This window comes from Rhinopithecus bieti, unplaced genomic scaffold (genome assembly GCF_001698545.2).
Source record: "Rhinopithecus bieti isolate Rb0 unplaced genomic scaffold, ASM169854v2 scaffold_33326, whole genome shotgun sequence".
Taxonomy (NCBI): Eukaryota; Metazoa; Chordata; class Mammalia; order Primates; family Cercopithecidae; genus Rhinopithecus; species Rhinopithecus bieti.
Window position 1 is genome coordinate 211,689 of NW_016814921.1, and position 24,677 is coordinate 236,365.

Here is a 24,677-nt window from a genome sequence, read left to right on the forward strand (position 1 = left end):
TTAATGTTTTCATCTATCATGTGTATCTTGTCAGATGAAAAAGTCTTTTGCAAGAGGAAAACAGCTATATATCAGTTTCATCGTTTTGCTGATGCCTTGGTTATATTTACTGGTAAGACTTTTCCTCCTTCTCCAAATTTCTTCATATTTTCTGGTGCTGTGGAAAGAGTATTGGTTGAAAACTTCAGAGCCTGGATTCTCACAGTCCCCTGCCAGCATAAGCCATACAACATCGCACATGTCTTTAACTTCACTGTGGTTCTATTCCTCAAATTGGGGGATTAAATATAATTATCTCCAAATCCCTTCTAGTTCCAAAATTCAAATAGCTTATCATTTTTTACTGCCAAAACCAGGGATGGTGGAAGAGAGAGATTACCGGAATGAGTTGCTGCCAGCTTCCAAGATGACAGAGTAGGTGGATAACCCAGAGTGCTTTCTTTCAGGGGAGTCATTGGCTCCAGGAAGGGCCTCTGACACATTTGCAGAAGAGGTTCCTTCACAGCTCACTGCTCATTCCAGCCACGACTTTATTCCTTTTATTAATACATTAAGTAAGTGGGGTTATTCATGTGTCACCTACATATCAGCCACCTTTTCACTGTGTGCAAACCACGAACAGAACTCAGCACAACATGTTGTTTCCCTCAAGGAGAAAAACCACTTCACAAAGCATGACTGAACAATGCAGAGAGCACCTGGAGTTGTCTCCTTTTCATAACCTTTCTTCCCCAGCAAAGTAGTCACTTCTCCTTCCTTTCCTTTCTTTGTTATGCAGGAAACCTAGGTGCCAACCTGAGCTAATTTCTACCTGTAGGTTTATCAAATTGCCTTTTAAATAAAATTATCTCTGCCCCCAAGGAATTCTCCTACTAGCTGAGAAGAAGGTATTTTTTCCTTGAGTATTACACGTACCTCTTCAACTTCTCTGATACAGCCCAAACCATTTCCAAGTAGAAAAGGATGGGAAATAAAGCAAGCTATGTTGATAAGACCTCCCACCTATACTTCTGAGGACAGGGCTTCATGTACTGTGTGATGGCATACAGTTTTTAGTCTCTTTCAGATTACTTATTCAAATAAATAAAAATTCATTTGTACAGGCTTAAGAATGAAACTTTCCCCATCTCTACCACCCTGAGAAAAGGCTTCTCTTAGTCTTAATTTAATTTTGAACAAAAATTGGTCTTATCTTACAAATTCCTTTTTAAATACTGAAGAGCATTCATAGAGCATTTTTTGTTATCAAGCAGTTGACAATACATTATTTTATATCTTCTTTAACATCACAATAATTATTTCACAACAATCTTATAAAGCTATTACATTTGGTATGCTATTTGGTATTTATGTATTTCTAATGAGATTTACAGATTTACTCTGCCAAAGAAATAATGTGATATTTGCTCCCAGCTTCAACACAAGCAGAATACTAATGTAGAGAATGACTATTTTGTCTACCATCCTGTGATAAACTATTGATAATCATAATTGTAAAATAATTCATACATAATGGCAATGTGTTTCTACTCTATGAGCTGTGTTTTTTTTAATACTATGAAATTAAATTGTGACATAACCTTGCAGAGATGTCAAAATTATACTCTCCTAGTGAAATATATAAGGGATAAAATAGCACTATGTCCTTTCACTGAACTGTTAAATAAAGACAGTCTTTTTCTAAAGGAAATATAGAAATTGTTTAAACTTATCACTGCAGATTCAACTTTGTCAAAATTTAACAGTTATTAATCTGGTATGTCTAGTATTTTTTAAAGGCATATTGTGAAAAACATTGTTTCATAGTAAAGTGTGGTGACCTAGTCCCTGGGGTCTGGAGCCAACGGCCTAAATTAATAAATCTTGGCTTTACTCCTAACTAGCATGTGACTTCAACTCTTGGTGACTCAATTGCCTCATCTATAAAATGGAGATAATAATATTATTCTCATCATTGGGTTGTTGTGAAGATTAAATGGTTTAATACATGTAAAATGCTTAGAACAGTGTCAAGAACATAATAAGCGCTCAATAATGGTTAACTGTTATTCTTATTGTTAACATGTCACAAGTCAGCATATGAATATACCGATGTCAGCGCCAATCTGTGAGCACTCTTGTGATGACAGAAACCAGCTGTATGCTTCATTGCCCACCTCACTAATCACACTTACCATTCTCCCGCTATTGTTTCTGCTGGTATTCGGTATGCTTATGGGTTTTTTAACCTTTTTTTTTTTCTTTTTGAGATGGAGTTTCACTCTTGTCGCCCAGGCTGGAGTGCAGTGGCAGTCTTGGCTCATTGCAACTCCACCTCCTGGGTTAAGGCGATGCACCTGCCTCAACCTCCCGAGTAGCTGGGATGACAGGTGCCTGCCACCATACCTGGCTAATTTTTGTATTTTTAGTAGAGACTAGTATCAAAATCCTGACCTCAGGTGATCCACCCACCTTGGCCTCTCAAAGTGCTAGGATTATAGGCATGAGCCACCACCCCCGGACTAAACTTTTATATATACATCTCTATATAGGGAAATATAGACATATATTTTTAGAAACAGGGTCTCATGACATTGCCCAGGCTAGCCTCTAACTCCTGAGTTCAAGCGATTTTCCTGTCTTGGCCTCCTGAATAACCAGGACTATAGGCATGTACCAGGGTCCCTGGTTATTTTTTATGTTTAAATTTTTGATACATCCAGAATTTAATTTTTGATAAGATGTAAAGATCCATCCTTTTTTTTCCATTTGACTACCCAGTTATCCAAGAATCATTCAGTCAGTGAATAATCCATCTTTTCTATTACATTTTCCTTGTTCATTCACTCTCCCCTACCTTAGACCAAAAGTCTTCAAACTAGGTTTCAGATATACCTAAGGGTATATGAAGACTTTCTAAAGGGCACACGAAGGTCGGACACAATGGCTCATGCCTGTAATCCCAGCACTTTGGGAGGCTGAGGTGGAAGGATCTCTTGAGCCCAGGAATTCAAGAGTAGCCTGAGCAACACAGTGAGATCCCCTTCTCTACAAACAAATAAAAATAAATGAATAAATAAAGGCACACAAACATGGTTAATTTTGTGACTATGTCCAAATACTCAACGTCTACATACATTTTCCTAAAATTATTTGTCTAAGAAGATGTCTATCATCAAGGGTACCCTTGCCTCTCTTTTATTCCTCTCTCTCATCTTTATTTCTTAGAGCAGTTTTCACAACAAAACTGAGTAGAAAGTACAGAGTTTTCTCATTTACCTCCCCTTCTCACACAGCCATCCTATCAACAGATCACTATCACTGCCCCCCACCAGAGCTGTACATTTGTCACCAACAATGAACCTGCATGGGTATGTTATTACCCAGAGTTCACAGTTCACATCAGGGTTCTCTCTTGGTGTTATATGCTCTATGAGTTTGAACAAGTGTGTAGTAACAGGTATCCACTATTACAGGATCACACAGAACAGTTTCACTGCTCTAAAAATCCTCTGTGTTCCACCTATTCATTCCTGCCTCTCTCCTAATGTCCGACAACCAGTGATCATTTCACTGTTTGAATAGTTTTGCCTTTTCCAGGGTCTCATATAATTGGAGTCATACAGTATGCAGTCTTTTTAGATTGGCTTCTTTCACTTAGCAATAGGTCAAGGGTCTGTTTTCTTTCTTTCTTTCTTTCCTTCCTTTCTTTCTCTTTCTCTTTCTCTCTCTTTCTCTCTTTCTTTGTTTCTTTCTTTCTTTTCTTTTCTTTTGAGACAGAGTCTCACTCTGTCCCCAGGCTGGGGTGCAGTGGCGTGATCTCGGCTCACAGCAACCTTTGCCTCCCCAGTTCAAGCTATTCTCCTGCCTCAGCCTCCCAAGTAGCTGGGACTACAGGCGTGTGCCACCATGCCCCGTTAATTTTTGTATTTTTAGTAGAGATGGGGTTTCACCATGTTGACCAGGATGGTCTCAATCTCTTGACCTCATGATCTGCCCACCTCGACCTCCCAAACTGCTGGGATTAAAGGCATGAGCCACCGTGCCCAGCCAGGTCTATTGTCATAGTCTGCTTTCCAGATTTTTTTCCTCCACTTTAACAATATCTTACTGACTCCTAACTTACCCTATCACACATTGCCAAATCAAGAAGAAATCCAGCAATTCCTTTGATCAAGGCACCATAATACATCCTCTCCTATCCCCTCATTAAGAGATAGGTTTCCAATAAATTGTACTTTTTAGGTGACAAGAAACAAGTTTTTTCTCACTGCACAGCTTCAGTGGTTCTTCCCTATTCCACCAGCTTCTAGCCAATGTCAGCCTCACTGAGCAGCTTCTAGCCAATGTCAGCCTCACTGAGCTCCAACTATTTCCTTTTTCTAAGATAGTCATCCCACCTCTAGAAAGCCCCACTGTCACATAGTCAAATAAGTGCTCCCTGTCTCCTCTTAGTGCCCCAGGTTTCCACAAGTCAGGTCCTGAACCTACACACTCCTCTCTGCGGGATGATGGTTTGAGAGATTCTGTGTGCTTTGTTGGTGTTTCTTTGATATAAGACTTCCAATAAACCTTACTGGCCCTCTGTGTATCATCCAGGGGGATTGTGCCACCTAATAGTCATCTAAGAATGGTTTATCAAAATTTATAATGTGTGCTGTTTTGATCAAATATATATTACCAGTATTTAGAATAACAAGTAAATCCAAAAGAAATTGTTTTACACATAGAGTCACAGGACATATATTTTATATGAAGAATATTACCAATTGAATTACCAATTGAAGACATTAAATATAAATATATTACATTAGGATAAACATATATTGGAGACGTAGAATAGAAATGGAAGTTGAAAGAGAAAAAGGATGATGTGAAGCTTCTGACTGTTGGAGAGGAGCTCGTTTATTAATGTTTTAAATGGACGATGGTGATGGATTCCAAATTACTGTGGTATCTGTACTTCCACTGGAGAGTGATAGAAAAGCTTCATTTTAAAATATAAATATTTACAATGTGCCACAAACAATATCCTTTGCTACTGTTTAAATTTATGATGAAATATTTAAGATGTCAATTTTACAATATTTGTGAAGGTACATCGCTTTTCAGGAAGATTTAAGAGGGATTGATTTTTAAAGAATCCTAAAATATATCCTAGGCTGCATTGTTTCTTTCTATTTTTTTGAAACGGAGTCTCACTCTGTCGCCCAGGTTGGAGAGCAGTGGTGCGATCTCGACTCACTGCAAGCTCCGCCTCCCGGGTTCACGCCATTCTCCTGCCTCGCTGGGTCTACAGGCGTCCGCCACCACGTCCGGCTAATTTTTTATATTTTTAGTAGAGACGGGGTTTCACCATGTTAGCCAGGATGGTCTCAATCTCCTGACCTTGTGATCCACCCGCCTCGGCCTTCCAAAGTGCTGGAATTACAGGTGTGAGCCACCGCGCCTGGCCCATTGTTTCCTATATTCCCAGCCAATGCCTGTAATCCAAGCACTTTGGGAGGCCAAGGGAAGAGGATTGCTTGAGGTCAGGAGTTAGAGACCAACCTAGGCAACATAATGAGATACCGTGTCTATTGAAAAAAAAAAAAAAAAAAAAAAAACTTAGCCGAGTGCGTAGGGTGCCTATAGTCTCAGTTACTCAAGGAGGCTAAAGTGAGAGGATCACTTAAGCCCAGGGGTTTGAGACTGCATTGAGCTATGATCACACCACTGCACTCCAAGCTGGGCAACAAAATGAGATGCTGTTTCTAAAAATAAATAAATAATAATAATAACATATATTTGTAGACCAATTAACAGGGCACTTTTACATACATTATCTAATTTGATCCCAAGTGCAATCTTCAATTCAGAACGAAGAGCTTTCTGCAAAGTGCACAAATTCAATTCCAACTATGTGAAGAAACATGGGTAGAACTTCCTGAATTGTTTCCAAAGATGAGCGTAGTCTAACCCGAAGAGTTATTTGGCATTATTTTCCAATTTAATAATGTCAGTATTCTTCATTCAAATATAATTTGTTGTTATGTTACAGAAGGCTTTTTAAAATATAAGAGTGGTGGGGGTGGTTTTATTGTTATATTATTAAAAATTTAGTTCTGGAAAGCGTGTTAATAAAACTATGTTAAGAAAAATCAAATCACTTGTCCAAGGTAGTGGCAGAACACAAGTTGGAAACTGAAACTCTGATCCTCTGTTCAAAATCAATCATTTAAGAAGGAGTTTATCTTAGCTTGTACACATGGATGGACATTTTGTCTTTTAAAACATGTTTATTGAAATATAATTTACATACACTCTTTGAATTATATAATTATATATATCATATATTAATATATAATTTAAGTACACTCCTTTAAAGTATACAATTCAATGGTTTTTGATATACTACAGACTTCTGCAACCATAATCATAACCTAATTTTAGAACATTTCATTATCTCCCAAAGAAACCTTGGCCCCACTGTCAGTCACTCTCCATTCCCCTTTCTCCTTACCACCTCCTTCCTTCCTCAGTCCCACGATACCACTAATCTACTTTCTGTCTCTAAATTCTTTTTTGGGGGGGTATTTTATATCAATGAGAACATACACTATGTGGTCTTTCTTGACTGGCTTCTTTCACTTAGCATACTGTTTCTGAGGTTCATCCCTATTGTGGCATGTAACATGTATCAATAAAAAATTCCTCTTTATTGCTAAATAACATTCAATTTAATGGCTATAGTACATTTTGTCTATTTATTCTCTAGCTGATGGATGTTTACATCATTTCTACTTTTTGGCTATTGTGAATAATGCTTCTTTGAACATTTGTGTACCAGGGTTTATGTGAGCATGTTTTCATTTCTCTTGGGTAGATGTGAAGGAGTGGACTTGCTGGGTCATATATTTAACTCTCTGTTCACTCATGTAACTCTATGTTTAACATGATGAGGAACCGCCAAACTGTTTTCCAAAGTGGTTGTACAATTTTACCTTCCCACCAGCAATATGCAGGGGTCTCAATTTCTCCACATCCTCACCAACACTTGTTATGTCTGTCTTTTATATTATAGCCAACCTAGTGGGTGTGAAGAGTGGATTGACTTAATCAAGATTCACCAAATAGTTGTGCAACTCCCCACTTCATTTCACCAAATAGATTCAAAATCAAAAACACAAACTTTATCATGAACATACAGGGTTATCTAATAAATCAACAAAAGGTTTCTAATGTCTGATTGCAACTGTACTGTGTCAAGTACTAAAGAAATTAAAAAAAACACTTAACATTAACTCTATATTGTCCACAGTTCACCCTTTATGCATTAGATAGAATACCAATTAATAAAATATGAATCCTGTTATAAACTGAATATACGTTCCCCCAAAACTCATATGTTAAAACCCTAAACTCTAATGTGATGGTATTTGCAGGTGGGACCTTTGGGAAAGTAATTAGGTTTAGATAAGGTCATGGGGGGGGGGGCATCATGAGATTAGTGTCCTTATAAGAAGAGTAAGAGTCCAGACCTTTTTCTCTCTCTGTCATGTGAGGACACATCAAGAAGGCAGCCATCTGCAAGCCAGGAGGTGAGTCCTCACCAGAACTCAACCATGCTGGCACCTTGATCTCAGACTCCCAGCCTCCAGAACTGTGAGAAATAAACATCTGTCATTGAAGCCACCCAGTTGATGGTATTTTGTTATAGCTGCTCCAGCTAACTAATGCATAATGTACATCCTCATCTTTAAGGAATCCTCCAGGAATTTTTATTTTCTGATTCGGAAGAGACTAAATTTAATAAAACAGATAACAATTACAGAGCAGAATATGGAAAAGAGCTACAGAATTTGATATCATATGTATCAAAGTGATACAAACAAGCAGAAGGAGGTGGGATTCATAGGAAGGACTGAGGTAACATTTATTGGGTATTTTCTAGCTAGGAAACTGTTTGTTTTTTGGGGGGCCCATTGCTTCTTTTTAGACTGCTAGAAAAGGACGATGAGTGGGTGGATGGGTAGAACAAAAAGGCAAAAGGAACAAACAATGCCCACATATATGGAGGCAATAGACTAAATATTAATATTTCCTGTCTCCAGGAGGTCACTATTCATATTTAGATTCTTATTTTCACAGGATCATGTCTGGTAAATTGGACTATTAATCTGCTTTGGCAAGCCTGGTGCATTCCTGGGATGTCATAAACACACCTTCCTGATATTCAGGAAGTTCTTTTCTGGTCCAGAAGTCACCGGAGAGCCTTGTAGTTCTAGCAAGTTATTTCCCTGTTCCAAGACTGCTGTTGCAGAGATGCCAGCAGCCCTGCATCCCTCTCTGACCCTGTGTGGAATCACAGCAAGCCCACAAAGCCCATCTTGGTGTTTTAAGAACTGTGTCTCATACACAGCTCCTCAAGCAAGCTGTCAACTTACCTTATCTGTAGGTAGCTCACTTAATACAGATGGCGTCACCCCCAGAACAGCCACTGATACATCACATATCTGAGGGCATCTTCTTTGTTGCTTATTTCTCACCCCTCCTTGGAAATGGGCTTGCGTTGTTCCCTTTGCCTTTTTGTTCTACCACCCACCCACAAGCATTCTCTCTTGGCAGCTTGAAAAGCCCTGGCACTCTGAATGTAACTACCAATGGGTGCTCTTCGCCAAGTGGGTTCTGACATCACGTTCTGCTGCCAACAGCCCTGCCTCACTCCAGCTGTTCTGCCTACTTCTTTCTGAGCAGTGTGACACCCACAGAGAAGAGTGGGGTAGAGCTCAGCCCAAGGGAGTGTCTCTATTTCTGCCCCTGGGCTCTGCTGGAGGCTCTTAAATATTGGACATGCACAACCAAATATGTACACATGACTGTGCACTGAGCACAGGGCTTTTGCAGAGTGTGGGCTAATCAAATGATCAGCTTGTTTTGTGGCTTGGGACAGAATGAAATCTTGTTGACTGGTGTCACAACAAGACAAAATAGATATCAAAGCCTGAGGGATATGGCCACAGGGTGAAGCTACCTACTTCAGTCCACAGGGCTGCTTTTGCAGAGTTCACCTGGATATGAGCCAGATGCTTGAGCCTCCCCACTTGTACATGGTGCTAGGCAAACCTTGTATTTCTTCTCAACTTCTATCTATGAAAAAACATACAGCATCTCCATAAAATTAAGGGGGAAAAGTCCTACCACTCTAATATCTTCACTGGTTTAAATTTCATGTAATTACTTTGAGTTCTAACTGCTATGAATTTATTTTTACACAATGTTAATCAACCAGCATGTATTTCCTTCAGGGTAAAGCTCAAAGTGTTGCCATCTAAAGCCACTCCATCAACAAATATGCACTGATCACCTTCTCTGTGAAAAGCAGAGTTTTAAATTGGCTTCCCAAAGCCTGATTACCAAAACATTGACTAATCTCCTAAAGAAAAATTGAGTGCACTGAGAAGCTTGTGAAATATATTTTGGATGGCTAGATATGTTGTGAGGTTTTTTTGGATTCTGTAAAATTTTCCAATTCTGAACAAATGTCTTTATGCATCTTAAATCACTAGCCTGGCTCTATCGTACTTGGTTCTTTGCCTCACCTCAGCTGACTTTGGTGTCCTTCACATGATTGTAGATGACTGACACACCATCTATCCTTCTCAAGGAGATTTTGAAACTATTTTAAAGAAAAGAAGGTAGTTTCATTGAAATGTTCCACTTTCATTTATATAATGTCAACTAAAGGTTCTATAGAGTAATTAATCCTGTTTAACAGTTTTCTCTGGCCAGGCGCCATGGCTCACACCTGAGTAATCCCAGCCCTTTGGGAGGCCAAGGCAGAATTGCTTGAGCTCAGGAGACCAACCTGGACAATATAGGAACACCTTGTCTCTACACAAAATTTTAAAAATTAGTGGGGCATGGTGATGCACCCCTGTAGTCCAAGCTACTCAGGAGGCTGAAGTGGGAGGATCGCTGGAGCCCAGAAGGTCAAGGCTGCATGCAGTGAGTCACGATTGTGCCACTGCACTCCAGCCTGGGTAGAGTGAGGCCCTATCTGGAAAAAAAAATTGAAAACAATTTTCTCATAACAAAGATGTATGTTTATTTTAAATAAGATATTTTCTAATTTAATGATTTAATGTATTTATTTGTTAGTTTCAGAGAACCTGAAGGCTCACCCTGGAAGTCTGTTATAATCATATTGGTCTTACCTATATGCAATATATGATTAGTTAGTCTATCTTGTTAGATGTCCTAAACATGCATAGCTTCGCCACTAAAGAAGAGAAAGCATCAAACTTATCAATGCCTGACTTTGTCAAGTTACCTTATTTATCTAAGCATCAGAATCCTCATCTAGTCCAGGTTGTTGGGAAAATGAAATGTATGGGAGTTGCTTTGAACAGTGCCTGGAACATGGAAGGAATGCAAAGGTGGCCATGAAGATCACTCTTGCTAGGCAGTACCACTTAGGCTTGTGGCTCCAGGTAAATGTGTTCCCATCTTCATCCTTTTCCCGCTATTCTCCCATTCATTCACTCATTCATTCACTCGTTCAATATTTACTAAGCTCCTTCCATATTCCAGGCTCAGGCAGTGTGGATTAAAAAGTGACTACAACAGAGCTTAACGGGAGACACAGCCAGGCAAGCAGACCACTTTAATCCATGCCATAAATGCAAAGATAGAGGAATTATCAAATCCTCAGGAGCACAGAGTGGGGGTTTAAGCGGGTCTGTGGTTTTAGGAAAGGCTTTTTGCTTTCTCTGAGATGCAACCTGAAGAATGCTTAGGAGTTGGCCAAGCATAATATGTGGGGGAAAGTCTTTCAGGCAGGTAACCCCAATGCAAATGGCTGAAGTTAAGAGAGAACTTGGTACTTCTGAGTAATTTAAAATAATTCAAGAAAGTTTAAGATTAAATAAGAAAGTTTTTAAAGATGGGTCTGAGGAAATAGACAGGAACTAAATCAGAAAAGGCATTGTAAACCATGGCACAGGGTTTGCAATGTATCTTAAAAGCAATGGGAAGCCATGGGAGGGCTATATGTAAAACAGCATTGTTAGATTTGTGTTTTGTTTACTTTTTGGGGTGTGGAGTCTCACTCTGTTGCCGAGGCTGGAGTGCAGTGGTGCAGTCATAGCTCGCTGCAGCCTTGGACTCCGGGCTCAAGTGGTTCTCCCACCTGTCTCCCCAGTGGGTGGACTGCAGACACAAGCCACCATGCCTTGTGTTTTAGAAGCATCATACAAGATGTGGAAAATGAACTGTTTGAGGGCAACAGTGGAGGCTAGAAAGTTAAGTTGGAGGCTGATAAAAATTTAGGCAAAAGATGATAGTGACCTGAATTATGGTAGTGACAATGAAATTGGAGAAAACATATGGGTTAAGTGTTTAGTAGGTGGCCTCAACTGGACTTGGTGATTTATGAGAAGGAGTGGGTGTGGTGAGGGAGGAATCAAGAATGATACTCTGGTTTACTGGTTACTGGGGTATTGCCATTCACTCAAGGGAACACAAGGAAGAACAAGTTTAGAAGAAAGATAGAGTTCAGTTGTGGACACAGTGAATTTGAAATGTCCCTGGAACATCTGGAGACACTGAGAGCCCAGAGAAGAGGTCTAGGCTGGTACAATAGATTTAGATGTCATCAGCATATTGCTGGTAATTGAAACCACAGAAGTGGAAAACTAAAGTGAGTGTATAAAAGGAGACATTTTCCCGGACAGAATCCCATGAAACACTGGCACTTAAGAGGTGAACTGAAGAAGAGGACTCCCTAAAAGGAACTGAAAAGGAATATCCAAAGAGGTAGAAACAAACAGGAGTACAACAAGTCACTAAAGTCAAGAGAAAAAGGTACTTTGAGAAGCTCACTAAAGTCAAGAAAAAACAACATTTCAAGAAGACAGATGATATTAAATGATACAGAAAATTAAGATCTCAATATTTATTAGTTTTAACAAGGAGATGTAAGTCTATCTAGATTCCACAAACACACACAGAGACACTTACATATACATACACATACTCACAGATTTTAAACCCTCAGATAAGAGGCTAATGTTCCCCTAAGAGACAACAAGGTCTGCTCTCTCTTGTTTTTTTATCCTACCACCTCCATCTTTTGCAGTTTCTTTGTGACTCATCTGTAGCCCTCAGCATAGCAAAAGCAAAAAGAGAAAAGAAACAAGGGGTAGGGTACAACTCGAAAGTTCTGTGACCAAAACTGAATCCATTTCAGTAGTACCCTGATTCTGGCTGGGTTTTTTTGGTTTTGGTTTTGGGGGGGGGGGGGTGGTTTTTTGTTTGTTTTTTTTCTTGTTATTGTTTTTGGTGCAATCATGGCTTACTGGAGACTCAAACTCCTTGGCTCAAGGGATCCCCCCAATTCAGCCTCCAAAATAGGTAGGACCACAGGTGCATGTCACCACACCTGGCTTTTCTTTCTTTCTTTCCTTCCTTCCTTTCTTCCTTTCTTCCTTCCTTTCCTTCCTTCCCTCTTTCCCTCTCTCTCTCTCTCTCTCTCCTTCCTTCCTTCCTTCCTTCCTTCCTTCCTTCCTTCCTTCCTCTCTCTCTTTCTTTCTTTTTTTGGTAGAGACAAGGTCTTGCTATGTTGTCCAGGGTGGTCTCCAATTCCTGGGCTCAGGCCATCCTCCCCCGTCAGCCTTCCACAGTACTGAGATTACAAGCACGAGCCACTGCATCTGGCCAATTCTAGCTGTTGAACTGAAACTTCCCAATAGAAGCAAGTTATCATTATTTTAAAAGTAAACTGCAGAGATAAAATGCTAACTTGACCACTGAAGTCATGAAGTTTAATTCTCATCTTCTAAGAATTCAATTGACTCCTAGAAATTTTAAGAAGGGAGATCATGGACTATACATTTTAACATTTCAGAACTTTTACTACCAACTTTTGATTCAGGCAATACCATCCAGACAAAACAACAATAACAACACAACAACAACAAAAGTACATATAACTCAATTTCTTTGCTATGTTTAAATGATCACAAATTATTTATTAAAGAAAAAATGCAGTGGGAAAAGCTTGCCACAAAGAAAATGACTGACTTATTCTCAAAGTCCAAGTATAACTCTGAGAAATTCAAATATATGAAAGATATAATTGGTCAAGGGGTTAGATATATGAACATTTTACATTTTCATTTTTTAAACTCCTTTAAAACATATGGTTTAGTTAAATAAGATTTATTTACAGGGCAGAAGAATGTCACATTATATGACTCACATCCTACCTAAATTTTCCTGTTGGAGCTTTTCCTCTGACAGATGAGTAATCTCATTTTATGTTGGATCAGACCCACAATTTGATAGAGTTATGGCCTGAAATAGGAGCCAGTTGCTAGCTGCATAATTCAAATGCTCTTCAAGCACAATATAGTCATCTCATTGCTTTAAGAAAAAATTAACATTATATGGGAAATTTTTGATGGTCTTCATCACTAATGAAGTATACCCAATTTTGATCCTAAAGAGAACCAGAAGTTCCCCTAAATTCCAAAATATGCAAAGAAGGCAAATACTGTAGTACACTAAATAGAATGAAGAGAGAGCCTGAATTCAGCAAAATCTGATGCCAATCAGATTAAAGACCCGCACAAAGGAACAGAATCAGCATGAGATTACAGCTTCTTCATCTACCTGCTCCATGTCTCCACCCTGAACTCTTCAACCAATCAATGATCTCTTCACCTCCACCCACTCTCAAACCTTTAAAAATCCAAGCTCAAAGTCATTGAGGGGATGGATTTGAGGTTTCCTCCTGTCTCCTAGTTGGGCCAGCCCAATCATTAAACCATTTTCTTTGCAAACAGAAACAAAAACAAAAAACAGTCAAGTGAAGCTGAAGAAGGAAAGAAGAAAAGAAAGAGAAAGAAAGAAAGAAAAAAAGAAAGAAAGAAAGAAAAAATGAAGAGCTTTATACTGATTGCAGACAAAAATCTAAAACAGGTGATCAGATAGTCTGTAATAATTTAGAAATGTAAGAGGTGGCGATTAGGCATCAGCATGGGCTCATCACAATCGAATTTTACAGATAATATAATGGTCCTATCAAAATAGGGTTATTTTTGGAAAATAGATTTGCCAAGTTGCTATTGTACACACCAGAGAACCTAAAAAGATGAAAATTTGAGTTATTTAGCCATGACAGAGTATACAAATATTCTATTGGCTCTGTGATAATTTACTATGACTTTGCAAAGTCACTCATTCAACAAACATTTATTGAGGGTTTGCTTCGTGTCTCACATTGTGCTGAGTGCTTATCTACGAGGTAGAAATTGTTAGCAAGAGGTAGCAGTGTGTGACTTAAGCACACAGACTTGGAATGAGATAGCCTCCATTCAGATCCTGACCTTGTCACTTAAATGGACATGTGACCTTGAGAAAGTAACTTAATCTCTGCCTCATTTTGCTCATCTGTAAAGTGGAGTGTAAGGGAATTGTGAAGATTAAATAAATTAATAAATGCAAACATCTTAGAACAGTGTCTGGCATGTAGTAATTGCTCTATGAGCATCAGTTGTAACAATTCCATTTTAGAGAGGTGCTATTGACAATGTTTGTGTTTCTCTCAAAATAATCCCCTAATAATCCTCAGTGTGATGGTATTAGGAGGTGGTGCATTTAGGAAGTAATTAGATCATAGGGGTACCCTTCTAAAAAGAGACACAAGAGCAAGGCTGTCTCTCCACTGTCTGAGAATATAGCAAAAAGGTGGCCCTCCGCCATCCAGTGTCTTGATCTTGGACTTTCCAGCTTCCACAACTATGAGAAATAAATTTATGTTGTGTAAGCCACCCACTTTGTGGTATTTTATTATATAGCAGCATGAGCTGCTTAAGACAAGAGGTAGGCCGGGCGCGGTGGCTCAAGCCTGTAATCCCAGCACTTTGGGAGGCCGAGACGGGCGGATCACGAGGTCAGGAGATCGAGACCATCCTGGCTAACACGGTGAAACCCCGTCTCTACTAAAACTACAAAAAACTAGCCGGGCGACGTGGCGGCGCCTGTAGTCCCAGCTACCCGGGAGGCTGAGACAGGAGAATGGCGTGAACCCGGGAGGCGGAGCTTGCAGTGAGCTGAGATCCGGCCACAGCACTACAGCCTGGGTGACAGAGCGAGACTCCGTCTCAAAAAAAAAAAAAAAAAAGAAAAAAAAAAAGAAAAAAAAGACAAGAGGTAAGATCATGTGTCGAGGACATCACAGTTTCCCCAGCCAAGATCTAAGCCCGAGACTGTCTGAGGCCAAAGCCCATGCCCTGAACCATATCAGAAATGACATTTTAAATGTGTGACGTTTTGGGCTTTCAAAAAAACCTTTGACATCCACTTCTTTATACTTTTACTTTAATCATGTATCCAGATATGCAAAAGACCTAATGTGTCTGGGAAGTTATTTCTGGGTCTATATGCAGAAACTTTCCTAGAGGCCAGGAAAGTTACTTAGAACATTGGGCTTGCAACTTTGAAGGCTATACCTCTCCTATTTTAAAAGGTATGTCATGGCCAGGTGCGGTGGCTCTCGCCTGTAATCCCAGTACTTTGGGAGGGCAAGGCAGGCAAATCGACCGAGGTCAGGAGTTAGACACCAGCCTGACCAACATGGAGAAACCCTGTCTCTACTAAAAATACAAAGTTAGCCGGCCATGGTGGCACACACCTATAATCCCAGCTACTCGGGAGGCTGAGGCAGGAGAATTGCTTGAACCTCCCAAAGTTCTGCAATTACAGGCATGAGCCACTGTGCCTGGGCCATTTACTTAATTATTGACTCCTCACATTTTCAGGTTTCCTCAAATGCCCCTTATCAAAAGGCCTCTCTCTTGATTACATTACTTGGCCACCCTCTCTCACCTGGCTTTTCTTTTCTTTGTATCACCTCTCATTACCAGGCACTATTGACTGTTTGATTATTACTTCATTGTCTACCTGTCTCTATAATACAGGCTCCAAGTGACCTGTTCTATTTTGTTTACATTATCCCAGTGCTTAAAATAGAACCTGGCACATAGTAGGTTCGCAAAGAATACTTATACAAATGACTGAATTCTTATAAATTTTACTTCTTACAAATCTAATTTTATTAGTAATACTAGAAACAAAATTAAAGGAAACTCCCGTTATCAAACTTTTTTTGTTTTTGAGACAGGGTCTTACTCTGTCACCCAGACTGGAGTGCAGTGGCATGATCACAGCTCACTGCAGCTTCAACCTCCCCAGGCTCAGGTGATCCTCCCTAGTAGCTGGGACTATAGGTATGTGCCACCACACATGGCCAAGTTTTGTATTTTTTTGTGGGGACAGGGTTTTGCCATGTTGTTCAAGCTGGTCTTGAACTCCTGGGCTCGAGGAATCCTCTTGTCTCAGCCTCATGAGTAACTGGGATTACAAGCGCACACTACCATACTTGGTGTTAGCAACACCTTGCTAACTTCAAATGTTGGAAAAAAAAGGCAAATAGGGATTTTATTTATACTATCATAGAGATGAGAATAGTCTAGCGAATTATGAGATTTATAAGTAATGCTCACCTGAGAAGAGTCTGTGCTCAAAGTTGCAGTAGTCATCTTTTGCTTCTTAGCAGCTTAAAGCAGCACACACTAATTATCTCATGGTTTCTGTGAGTCAGGAATCCAGGCACAGATTAACAGGGCTTGCTTAAGGGTCTCTCTTAAAGCTACAATCAAGATGTCAGCAAGGGCTAAAGTCTCACCTAAAAGCTCAGCAAAGGAAGCTCAACAAGCTCACTTCTGTGACTGTTGTCAGGCTTCAATTCCCTTTGAGATGTAGATTTAGGTCCTAAATATTGACCTGGCAACTGGCTGCAGAACACCCTCAGTTCCTTGCCATGTGGGCCCCCTGACATGGAAACTTGCTTTATCAAATGCAGCAAGAGAGGGAGTCCGCTAGCGTGATCGAAGTTGTATTTTCTTATAATCCAATAGCAGAAGTGCCATCCCCTTAATGTTGAGGTATTCTGTTGATTACAAGTAAGTCATTCGAAGGGAGGGGATCACATAAGGCCCTAAATATCAGGAGGTATGAATCACTGGGGACCATCTTAGGGGCCTCTTTCCACTGAAATACTATCTCAAAATAATATTATATTGCTTGCTAGAGAAATGTATGCTTGAGCCAGGCACAGTAGCTCACACCTGTACTCCCAGTAACTCAGGAGGCCGAACTGAGATGATCACTTGAGTACAGGAGTTAGACTAACCTGGGCAACACAGTGAGACCCATGTCTAAAAAAAATAAGATAAAGAAATATGCCTACATGATGCCACCTTCCAGCCTAGGCTGTCCATGGTCACCTCACGGGACAGTCAGCATCGTCTGGTGTTCTCCCACTTCTGCTGAAGCTGCTGCCTCTGAAACAGCCTAAGCCTTCCTTGTTAGACAACTTTAGGAAGAAGCAAACAGGGTGAGAGTGAATAGATGCAAAACAGAAACTTTTCCTCTTAAGTCATTTATTTGATTAAGGAGTGGATCAACAGTATGGGTGCAGCATCCCTGGGAGCTGGGCTAATGGAGAGCGGCCAACGTAGTACAAATAACATATTCTGTAAAAGCCTCTCCATCAAGAACCAGGGCCACTTTTGCACATCCAACTCCTCCTATTGCTTGTGATAAAAGCTCAGTGTCAACCTCACTCTTGCCTGTATGCTAGCTTTGGAATTGTAGTCAGACTTCATATGTCTCTTTGCATTAATGAGCCCTACTTCATCATTATACTTCTAATTGTGTGTCAGATTAAAGCATGAGAAATTGAGTTTGGATAATCTAATAAGAGCAGCTTTATTCTCTACATGGATATCAGATGGCAAAGTAATCAAATGAGGAAAGTTAAGATCCTCACAGAGAGATAGGCAATAACCTGGTTTGGTGTTAAGAGTGAAGAGAAGACACTTGCCATAGAAATGAATTCCCATTTACAAGAAGCAGCACAGAGTACAGTCTCTGGAGTCAGGCTGTCTGGGTATGAATCCTGGTCCTATGGCTTACTAGCTGTGCAAACTTGGACAAATTACTCAATCTGTCTGTACCTTGTAACATAGGCATCTGTAAAAGACAGATAACGAATACTGTCATCAGTGTGGTACTGTAACAAATGTACCACACTGATGAGGGCTGTTGATGGTGGAGGAGGTTGTGTATGTGGGGGAAAGGTATATGGAGACTTTGTGTACTTTCCACTCAATTTTTTCTTTACCTGAAATTGTTCTTAAAATTGTCTATGAGTTTATAAAATCATGATGTTAAAATATGCCTCAAGATTAGATTGTCACTGAAAGCGCTCCTTTCACAAAATGAGTGAACACCAAGTTAGCAAACATTGTAGGGAAGTACCTCATGTTGAACTTTGCTGGCACCAATCACAATGCCTAGCACATAGCAGGAATTCCACCTAACTCAGGAAATCTGTAAGCATGCAGTTAGCACTGCCCTGTGGGAACAGGGGAGTGATGACACCTCCCAGCATATTTTGCACAAAACAGACAGGGAATCCTAGAGCTAGATAAGATTGGGTATATCCCTCTCTTCGAGAAATTTAGATCAAGGCTTCTCCAACTTTAATGTGTATAAGAATTACCTGGAGGGGGCTGGGAGCAGTGGCTCATGCCTGTAATCCCAACACTTTGAGAGGTCAAGGCGGGCGGATCATTTCAAGTCAGGAGTCGGAGAACAGTCTGCCCAACATGGCAAAACTCCATCTCTACCAAAAATATAATAAATTAGCTGCGCTTGGTGGCACATACCTGTAGTCCCAGCTACTCGGGAGGCTGAGACAGGAGAATCACTTGAACCAAGAGGTGGAGGTTGCAGCGAGCCGAGATCCTGCCACTGCACTCCAGCCTGGGTGACACAGTGAGACTCCATCTAAAAAAAAAAAAAAAAAAAGAAAAAAGAAAAAGAATCATCTGGAGGTATTGCTGGAGTGGGTTGTAAAATAGTTTCTGATTCAAATCGTTTGGGACAGGACCTGGGAATTTGCATTTTTTTATTATACTTTAAGTTCTAGGGTACATGTGCATAACGTGCAGGTTTGTTACATATGTATACTTGTGCCATGTTGGCGTGTTGCACCTATCAACTCGTCAGCACCCATCATACCTGATGTAAATGACGAGTTGATGGAATTTGCATTTTTAAGTGGCTCTCTGGTGATGCTGATGCTGCCGGGCAGTGGATCATATTGAAAAGTTGCAAGAGTTTGGATAAAGCTGAATTCTGTTCAGTAGACCCTCTGAAATTTATAAATAGGAAGAGTTTGGGATCAGTAATCTGTCCGAAAGGGACTGAAGAACTCAGAAGGCTGCATTTGCTTGGTAATCACACTGTGTTTAGTTAGAATGAGAGTTTATTTGGATGGATCGAGGGTGATAAGAGGTTATGAGAGAGGAACTAAACAGGCTAGCAAGCTATGTTTTATTTTTCTCTCAGAGAGTTTTAACAATAATTGAATCATTTTGGCAGGGCGTGTGTTGAAGGCCAAAAGAATGAGGGCCGTGATAAACTCAGTATACCACTGGAGGCTATATGAGTAAACAGCAAACTGTTTCTCATGAAAGCAGGATGTTGGCAAACTGACAAACTGTGTCTGCCTCCCAGAAGGAATGCTGAGGGTAGGCATGACCCAGGCACAGGTGTTTCTTGTGATTGGGCACATTTGAAGCCTGTTAGCAATAACGTGAACCTGTGATCAATCAAGCAGCTGACCCACTTTTACCTCCTTCTCCCTGCTCTTTCTACCCAATAAATACAAAAGGCTGTTGCCTTTGCTCACTAGAAGCAGGGAACTCTCTTCTTCTTCCCTTGGTCCCTTCCTTTAAAACAGTTTATTTGAAGTTTTCATTGCTGCGTTCATCGTCCTTTGTTCAGTCTCATAATTACAGTCTCAAACAGTGACAGTAGTAAGTCTTATAATTACAGTCTCAAGTAGTAACAGTAGTAACTGTCGTAGTGACGGTCTCAAGTAGTAACCACGATAGTCAGCCACAGGCATGTGTTACATGGGTCACCACTATCTTCCCTACTTTCTATGGTCCTATATCTGACCAGCTTCACTCATTTATAATTAGCCTGGACCCTGAAATCATTTGGCTTTGCAAGCCCTTGCTCTTCTCTTTCTCTCCTTCCTCGTGTACTAGAAAATATTTCAGAGCCCATACAGCTTTACAATTAAGAGATGTTATCTACAGACTTTCCCTTTTGCGTCAAAGAACAAGTTCCTACTAGCACAGAAAAGGGCCATAGTTACACAGTATTTTCAACGACATACCTTTATGCTGCAATGAGGATTTCTCAGGCAAAAATGTCTTTATAAATACTCCCGAAAAACAACATAATTTATGTTGAACACAAGCACTCTTTGAAAAGAAAATTCACAAATAAAACTGGAGATCAAAATTAATACAAAAAGGAATAAACAGGGTGCATTATAATAGTTTATGGTTGCCAGACTTATTTTTTTAAAAATATGTCGTTACATTTGAATTTCAGATAAACAACAAATAACTTTTTACTATAAGTATGTTCTGGGCAATATTCAGAACAAATTAAGCACACTTATATTAAAAAAGTATTCATCGTTTATCTGAAATTCAATTTTAGCTAAGCATCTTGTATTCTATCTGGCAATCTATATCAGTTTTCTATTTATCGACTGAATATTTGTGTCTGCAAAATTCATATGTTGAAATCCTAACTCCTGATATAATAGTATTGGGTGGGCCTTTGGGAGGTGATTAGGTCGTGGGAGCAGAGCCCTCATGAATGGGAATCTGAGGCTCCTTATTAACAAGACCTCAGAGAACTCTCTTTCCCTCCCATCATGTGAGGACACAGCAAGAAGATGGTTGTCTGTGAACTAGGAATCTGGTCCTCACCAGATACTATATCTGCTTGTGCATTGGTCTTGCACTTCCCAGCTTCTAGGACTGTGAGAATAAATTTCTGTTGTCTATGAACCATTCAGTCTATGGTATTTTGTTACAGCAGTCCAGACCAAGGCAAACTTACTGCAAACTTACTGGCTCTGAACAACATAAATTTATTATCTTATAGTTCTAGAGGTCAGAAGTCTAAAATGTGTCTATAAGGTGACCTTTTTTGGAGGCTATAGGAGAAAATGCATTTCCTTGCCTTTTCCAGCTTCTAGGGACCCCCTACATCCCTTGACTTGTATCCTCTACCTTCAAGGCTAGCAGCATAGCATCTTCTCTCTTCTTTCTTTTTTCTTTTTCTTTTTTTTTAATTGAGATGGAGTCTTGATCTGTGGCCCAGCCTGGAGTGCAGTGGCACGATCTCAGCTCACTGCAATCTCTGTCTCCCGGTTCAAGTAATTCTCCTGCCTCAGCCTCCCAAGTAGCTGGTATTACAGGTGTTCACCACTATACCCAGCTAATTTTTGTATTTTTAGTAGAGATGGGTTTTCACTATGTTGGCCAGGCTGGTCTCGAACTCCTGATCTCAGGTGATCTGCACATTTCAGCCTCCCCAAGTGCTGGGATTACAGGTGTGAGCCACCACAACTGGCCATCATCTCTCTTCAGACCTTTCCGTCTGTCATCCTCACTTCTCTCTCTTTCCTGCCTCCTTCTTGGGCTCACCCAGCTAATCCAGGATAACCCCCCCATTTCAAAATCCATAATTTAATCATTGCTGCAAAAAAACTTCTGCCACATAAGGCAACATATTCACAGTTTCCAGAGATTGGAACATGGACATTTTTAAAAGAGGCCATTGTTTTGCCTACTACACAACCGTATAATAGTTATTTACATGACAATTAGTTTAATTCACTAAAGCAAAGTCTACTTATTTTATTTGTAGAAAACTAATTGACAAAGAACTTTTCTAGATTGTATTTATTGCTTAGACATTAAACAATACAATTTCCTACAGATTTCTATCAATGAGCATGAATCTTCTTTTAATAGATGAGAACAGATCAAGGGCATCAGTGATGTGTCCAAGATAGAGCCATATGCATAGTCTGAGTAAAGTGAAATGAAAATGTCCCTTCCTTGACTTATCCTCTAATTTGTTGTATTTTTGATAAGCCAAAAATGGATAATTTTTTATTCCTCTAAATACATTGGAAAAGTTTAATAATAATAATATGAGAGATCACATACAGCTTCCTGGACATAACAAATGATACTATCAGAGTCAAAGGGAGAGCTCTTTTCAATATCCAAGGAAGCCAGAGATGGACTGGATAGTCTAATGGACTTAAAAATCTATAATTCCAATAAAACATATGCGAGGCAAATTTGCACTACATTTGACATATTAGTGTTCAGCTGTCAATACATAAAATCTTTTCAACATATTAACTGATAAGTGGTTTCCAGTTTGAATCTTGAAAAACAACAAAACAAATGTCTTTGTTAAATGTAGTTGAAAGTCAAAATTCCCTTAAATAAAAAAAATAGCTAAGTGTGGCAGAACAATAAAAAGAAAACATAACACTTTTTTACTTGTTCTGACAATAAAAGCTATTCACATGCCTTACAGAAGATTTGGAAAATTCATAAAGAAAAAATATCAAAATGAAAAAAAAAAAAACTTTTCCCAGACTCCTACCACTCAGAGATAACCATTCCTAATATTTCATCTTATTCCCTTCCAGGATAATTTTTGGGTACACCAAATTCTACACAGACAAATTGTACAGCAGACATATGGTACATAAAATGAGAAACTTTCATTTGTTCACTCATCTACCCAGTTTTTTCCTTTTTTTTTTTTTTGAGATGGAGTCTCACTCTGTTACCCAGGCTGGAGTGCAGTGGCACAATCTCGGATCACTGCAACCTCTGGATCCCAGATTCGAGTGATTCTCCAGCCTCAGCCTCCCGAGTAGCTGGGATTACAGGTGTGTGCCACCGTGCCTGGCTAATTTTTGTATTTTTAGTAGAGACAGGGTTTCACCATGTTGGTCAGGCTGGTCTCAAACTCCTGAACTCAAATGATCTGCCCGCGTTGGCCTCCCAAAGTACTGAGATTATAGGCATGAGCCACGGTGCCCAGGCCTTTTTTTTTTTTTTTTTTTTTGAGATGGATTCTTGCTCTATTGTTCAGGTTGGAGTGCAGTAGTGTAATCTCAGTCCACTGCAACCTCCACCTTTTGGGTTCAAGTGATTCTCCAGCCTCAGCCTCCTGAGTAGCTGGGATAGGTGTGTGCCACCATGCCCAGCTAATTTTTGTAATTTTAGTGGAGACGGGGGTTTCACCATGTTGGCCAGGCTGGTCTCAAATTCCTGACCTCAAGTGATCTGGCCACTTTGGCCTCCCAACGTGCTGCGATTACAGGCGTGAGGTACCGCACCTGGCCTCCACCCATTAATTCTTTCACCAGATATGCTATAATAGGCCATTCATCCTTTTATTCACAAGGTACACTACCAGTCTCAGTGGGTGCTACAAAGGTTAAGAAGATATGGACTTTATATTCTAGTAGAAATATATTAGAATTCCTTTGGACACACTTTTACAAAGACCAACTCAAATGTATTGGCTCACCAGAATCGCATGGGGTCAGGAAAGCGCATTTCTCCAAGAAATAAAAGGATGCTGGTCAGACAAAGCAACTGATGTTCAATAAAGAGAATGCACACTCAAATAGTTTGTTGAGAACTAGGTTATTTTTAGACAGATCATCCAGATTAACATGCTGATTCCAATTGATTCTTCTTTTAAGAACAGAAAGTAAGGCCAGGTGCAGTGGCTCACGCCTGTAATTCCAGCACTTTGGGAGGCCAAGGTGGGTGAATCACCTGAAGTCAGGAGTTTGAAACCAGCCTGACCAACATGGTGAAACCCCGTCTCTACCAAAAATACAAAAATTAGCCAGGTGTGGTGGCACATGCCTACAGTCCCAGCTACTCGGGAGGCTGAGGCAGAAGAATTTCTTTAACCTGGGAGGTGGAGGTTGCCGTGAGCCAAGATCATGCCGCTGCACTCCAGCCTGGGTGACAGAGTGAGACTCTGTCTAAAAAAAAAAAAAAAAAATAGAATGTATCACATAGTCTGAACCTCTTCTTAACCTTCCAAACCTATTTTCCCTGAAATCATGAAACAAATTTTCCTTTGGCATTCAAAAATTTCTTATAAACACAAGGTTGTAAAGTAGATATATTTTATGATGGTATGTAGTAGTAAGTGGAGATGGGTCATACACGTTTGGATTAACTCAAAAATAAAAAGACAAAAGCAGAAGTGTTAAAATTAGAATATAAAAGTGAAAGTAGAAAAGAACAGTGGAAATTCAACAAAAGCAGAAGGAAAGCAAAGTAATCAAGCAGCAATCTCAGAAAAGCAATCTGTCATACTGAGTTTGGGCAGTTGCATGGGAAGCCTTTGCCAAGCCAACAAGGAAGGAGGAAACTAACATTTGAATAGCTATCATGTCCAAAATGTTTCATTAGATACTTTCATTCAGACCACTTAACACAGAGTAATTGTTACTTCCAATCTGAAGATACAGAACTCCCAAATAAGAAAGATTATTTAGCTAACTCCAAGTCCATTTGAGCTGAAGTTTATCTGAAGCCAAAGTCCATTCTCTTTCCATTACCAAGCTGCCTTGCAGGAAGTAACAGGCTATTTCAACAAAGGCCTATTTCATTGCTGAAGGGGAAAATTACCAAATGGCCACTGAAAGAACCCAAGGA

The 24,677-nt window shown here is 39.9% G+C and overlaps 1 long non-coding RNA gene across 4 annotated transcripts in view; it reads right to left on the reverse strand.

The window, feature by feature from the left end:
* Positions 1 to 24,677, reverse strand: part of LOC108515588 (uncharacterized) — a 26,236-nt gene continuing 1,559 nt past the window's right edge. For 2 of the 4 annotated variants that reach the window (XR_001881569.1, XR_001881567.1), the window contains exons 2-6: positions 9,561 to 9,637; positions 8,997 to 9,108; positions 7,500 to 7,621; positions 380 to 536; positions 1 to 157 (exon numbers count right to left, since the gene is read on the reverse strand). This is a non-coding gene — a long non-coding RNA (uncharacterized LOC108515588). Of the gene's footprint in view, positions 158 to 379; positions 537 to 7,499; positions 7,622 to 8,996; positions 9,109 to 9,560; positions 9,638 to 13,226; positions 13,367 to 16,526; positions 16,614 to 17,272; positions 17,426 to 24,677 lie in introns of those variants that run through there. The other 2 variants (XR_001881566.1, XR_001881568.1) reach the window with 2 other exon arrangements.